This window comes from Tachysurus vachellii, chromosome 7 (genome assembly GCF_030014155.1).
Source record: "Tachysurus vachellii isolate PV-2020 chromosome 7, HZAU_Pvac_v1, whole genome shotgun sequence".
NCBI classification, from domain to species: domain Eukaryota; kingdom Metazoa; phylum Chordata; class Actinopteri; order Siluriformes; family Bagridae; genus Tachysurus; species Tachysurus vachellii.
In genome coordinates this window covers 27,580,647-27,586,223 of record NC_083466.1, presented here as the reverse complement: position 1 = coordinate 27,586,223, position 5,577 = coordinate 27,580,647, and positions in this window count along the sequence as shown.

Sequence of the window (5,577 nt, the reverse complement as noted above, 5' to 3'; positions counted from 1 at the left end):
TCTAATGACTGACTCACTGACTGAGCAGTGGTGTGTGTTAAAGTTTTACCACTTCCTGTATTCTGTTGTACTATTTCTATTTTAGTGGACACAGATACCTATTTGGCATTTTTTTATTCAACACATTAAAACTGATCTGTAAGACTAATACTTTGCACAACATATACCCCAATAATGCATAAATATTTTGTTAAGCTAATATGCTAGCGCATCAGCAGTACTGTTTTTATTTATTTTTGTTTGTAAAGTTTGTTTTTGTATGTTTTTGAATGAGTTCATTATGCATTGAGGTTGAGGATACATTTGTAATGAGGTCAGACTTATATATAATGTTCTAGCAGACTAGTGGTGTGATGAAGTCTAAGGCCTGTGACTCATGCTGTGGTGATGCTTGGTACTTGACTGGAGATGCAGCAACTTCATAATTAACATTGGCCACTTTGTCACTTGTGTAGCTCCTCTACAGCATGAAGAGCAAGAAAATACCTAATGCAGATTTTTCATTAGGTTTGAGTCTTCTTGAGACACATTGTACAGAGATGTAATGTTGTACAGAGTGTGGTAATAGACACATAGTTATAAACAACTATAACGCTGCAAGCACGGTTAGACAGAGAGGGAGGTTAAAATGTGATTAGTGTTCAGTGGTATGCTGAGGAAAATGCAATTAATGTAATGGTAAAAATCCTGGAATGGCCACTAGGTGTCACTGTGTGGATACCATTGTTAATAAGACCTCACCTGTTACTGTAAGAGAAACAGAAGAGTTTCCTCCGAGTACTCCATTTCCTCCCCCGGGTCCAAAGACACGCATGGTAGGTTGATTGGCATCTCTGGAAAAATTGTCCGTAGTGTGTGATTGAGTGAGTGAATGAGAGTGTGTGTGTGCCCTGCGATGGGTTGGCACTCCGTCCGGGGTGTACCCTGCCTTGATGCCCGATGACGCCCAGTGAACTACAGAGGTAGTTCGGATAAGCGGTAGAAAATGAATGAATGAATGAAATAATCAACTATGTATAGAGGAACTATTGGATCACTGACAGCATTTGATGCAAAGGCTCAGATATTTAAAGAGTATTCTATGATACGGGAACAATTTATTACAGCAAATAAAAAAGATAAGGGTAAACAAAACCAACCTACAGTTTAATGTGCAACCTTCTCAGTTCCACAAAACCAATCGAAAGAAGCTACCAGTAGCTGAAAGCTACAGTACCTCAGCCCAGTGAGATAGTTCAGAGATTTAGCTTACACTTCAGAACAAGGAACCCTAAAGAAAATGTTTGTTGGTTGTGGAAACTAATGTGGAAAGCGTTCCATGTCGCATGATGGGAATTTTATTTCAAGGTTTTGGTAGAACTGACAAGGGAGATACAGCTTGTAGGTGGCTTTGTTTACTTGTTTGTATATTCTGAAAAGAGTCACTGTATGTGAAACTAAATTTCTTGCACACTGTCAGAGGTCATGGGTAAAATGCCATACTCTTTCTTCAGGTTGATACTAGGGAGCCAGTCCCCTATGGCAGTCAGCATGGTTCCTAAAAGGTTTGGAGGGCTTGCTGAAGTCAGTTATGTGGCAAAACTAGTCATCCCACAGGTAATGTAGCATGTGACCATTCACTCTCTAACTCACTCATCTTCTAGCACTTATCCGAACTACCTCAGGTCACAGGGAGCCTGTGCCTATCTCAGGCATCATCTGGCATCAAGGCAAGATACACCCTGGACAAAGTGCCAAAACATCGCAGGGCACACACAAGAAAATGATAGATATACAGGTAAACCTAAGAAAAAAGATATGGTATTGGCAGGAAACTTTTACTATTGTTTTAGTTTAAATTTAGACTGACAAAACTATATTAGTTTACTATAGACTATGAATTTTGAAATAGAAGAGATAACAGATAGGCATTTATTTGTTAACACTCACTCTCTCTCTCACTCATTTTCTAGTGCTTATCCGAACTACCTCGGGTCACGGGGAGCCTGTGCCCATCTCAGGCGTCATCGGGCATCAAGGCAGGATACACCCTGGACGGAGTGCCAACCCATCGCAGGGCACACACACACACTCTCATTCACTCACGCAATCACACACTACGGACAATTTTCCAGAGATGCCAATCAACCTACCATGCATGTCTTTGGACCGGGGGAGGAAACCGGAGTACCCGGAGGAAACCCCCGAGGCACGGGGAGAACGTGCAAACTCCACACACACAAGGCGGAGGTGGGAATCAAACCCCCAACCCTGGAGGTGTGAGGCGAACGTGCTAACCACTAAGCCACTGTGCCACCTCTATTTGTTAACAAAATATTTATATTCTTTCATCACAATTTGATAAAATAAACATGAAAATGAAATAGCATGTCTCGAACTTCTCTGATACAATGGTGCATTGTTTGGGGCAATGCTGAAGTAAACAGCTCAAGTCAATTGTGTAAGAGGCATGTTGATCAGTGGTGCTGAGTTTTTACCGTGATAATTGCGTGAAGGACTGAAGAATGGATAAAGTTTCTCAGTGAAAGTCTGACCAAAGAAAGAGTAGATAAGAGACTTGGCATCAACATCATAGAAGGAGACTAGACCTGCCTTATAATCCACAAACACTCCCACCTTCTGGGGAGCCTGTTTCAAGGAGAGGGGAACAGGAGGAGAATCACAAGCTTCATATTTAATCTTGTTTCTCAGCCACACCGTCCAGTATCCATTCTTAGGGCTGGTTATTATTTTCCCTTTCCTGATAACAGACTCTTGGGCCACTCCTAAATCCCACTTAGTTTTTTCTCTGACCTGCACCTCATAGTAAAATCTCCCTGAGGAGAATCCTTCCTTTCCCAGCACACAGGCACAATAATCAAACCTCTCTGGGTTATGAAGGAGATTCTGTCGCAAGTCTCCATGTCTTACTTGTTTCCCATCTTGAGTCAAGAGTCAAGAGTCAAGAAGCTTTTATTGTCATTTCAACCATATATAGATGTTGCAGTACATAGTGAAATGAGACAACGTTTCTCCAGGATCAAGGTGCTACATAGAAACAAAGACAGGGCTAAAGACTTGTAAGTAGTCTTAGCCACATAAAGTGTAACTGTGCAACCTGGTGCAAACAGTGCAGGACAAGACAAACAAGACAGACAAGACAGTGCAGGACAAAAGACAGTGCAGGACAAAAGACAGTGCAGGACCAGACAGTGCAGGACAAGACAGTGCAGGACAATGACAGTGCAGACACAAGTTACAAGACAATACAAAAAGTACAGAAAATGCAGTACACAAAAGACAATAAATAGTAAACAGTCACAGAAACAGCGCCGACCGACCAGTGTTAATACTGTATGTGTTAATATAGTATGTGCGAAATGGCTGAGATATTGTACAGTATGTGCAAAAACGGCTGAAATGTTGGGACAGTTTGTGCAAAAAACAGCAGACAAGGTGTGCAAAACAGCATGTAAACAGTTTGCTGGATTGTAAGCAGCATGTAAACAGTATGTTGTGTCAGTGTGTGTGTTTTGTGAGGGTCTATGCAGTCCATACAGATGATGTTGTGCTCAGTACAGTACATTTCAGTTGTTGAGAAGTCTGATGGCTTGTGGGAAGAAACTGTTACACAGTCTGGTCGTGAGGGCCCGAATGCTTCGGTACCTTTTTCCAGATGGCAGGAGGGTGAAGAGTGTGTGTGAGGGGTGTGTGGGGTCATCCACAATGCTGTTGGCTTTGCGGATGCAGCGTGTGGTGTAAGTGACTGTGATAGAGGGAAGAGAGACCCCAATGATCTTCTCCGCTGTCCTCACAATCCGCTGCAGGGTCTTGCGTTCTGGGATGGTGCAGTTCCCGAACCAGACAGTGATGCAGCTGCTCAGGATGCTCTCAATGGTCCCTCTGTAGAACATGGTCAGGATGGGGGGAGGGAGATGTGCCTTCCTCAGCCTTCGTAGGAAGTAGAGACGCTGCTGGGCTTTCCTGGTGATGGCGCTGGTGTGGAGTGACCAGGTGAGGTTCTCCGCTAGATGAACACCAAGAAATTTGGTGCTCTTGACGATCTCCACAGATGATCCGTCGATGTTCAGCGGAGAGTAGTCACTCCGTGCTCTCCTGAAGTCCACAACCATCTCTTTAGTTTTATCCACATTCAGAGAAAGGTTGTTGGCTCTACACCAGGCAGTTAGTTGTTGCACCTCCTCCCTGTATGCTGACTCGTCGTTCTTGTTGATGAGACCCACCACGGTCGTGTCATCGGCGAACTTGATAATATGATTCGATCTGTGCGTTGCTGCACAGTCGTGAGTCAGCAGAGTGAACAGCAGTGGACTGAGCACGCAGCCTTGAGGAGCTCCAGTGTTCAGTGTGGTGGTGCTGGAGATGCTGTTCCCGATCCGGACTGACTGAGGTCTCCCAGTCAGGAAGTCCAGGATCCAGTTGCAGAGGGAGGTGTTTAGTCCCAGCAGGCTCAGCTTCCCAATCAGGTGCTGAGGGATGATTGTATTGAATGCTGAACTAAAGTCTATGAACAGCATTCGTACATAAGTGTCTTTATTGTCCAGGTGGGTGAGGGCTAAGTGGAGAGCTGTTGCAATGGCATCGTCTGTGGAGCGGTTTGGACGATACGCGAACTGTAGGGGGTCCAGTGAGGGTGGTAGCTGCGTCTTGATGTGCCTCATGACGAGCTTCTCAAAGCACTTCATAACTATGGGTGTGAGTGCAACGGGACGATAGTCATTGAGGCAGGACACTGTAGACTTCTTTGGGACAGGAACGATGGTGGTAGTTTTGAGGCACGTAGGAACAACGGCGCTGCTCAGGGAAATGTTGAAGATGTCCGTAAAGACATCCGCTAGCTGTTCTGCACATTCTCTGAGCACCCTGCCAGGAATGTTGTCTGGTCCAGCAGCCTTCCGTGGGTTAACTCTGCATAGAGATCTCCTCACGTCGGCCGTGGATAGACAGAGTACCTGGTCGTCGGGGGGAGGGATGGACTTCCTCTGCGTTACGTTGTTCTGTACCTCGAACCGAGCGTAGAAATCGTTCAACGCGTCTGGGAGGGAGGCGTCGCTATCACAAGCAGGTGAAGCTGTCTTGTAGTTTGTGATCGCCTGTATGCCCTGCCACATGCGCCGGGTGAGAAAGGATGAGTTCAGGATAAGCTGTATCAGGATCCAGAGTCACATCCACTGAAAGAAAGAGACACAATTGACATCCATTTTATTACATTATATAGTGTGTAACATTGAATCCATTATATATATGCAATGTCATAAGATGAAGCAAAGCTCACACACCTGCATATTGCTGAATTCTTTTCAGATCTGTTTGAAAAAGAGTAATCAAATTAGATACGATATATATGGTAGATAGATTATATATGGTATAGAAACAAATTAGAATCAAATTAGTAATCAAATTAGATTTTATAAATTATTATTTAAAAATCAAATTAGGAATAAACAATTATTTTAACCAGTGGTGATGCCAGAACCTGCACAGTGGGTGGGCCTTTTATGAAACAGGGTGAACAAGGGTTTGAAAAGAAAAACTAAAATGATTAAATGCATTAAGGCGTGAGTCAAGAGCATCTGA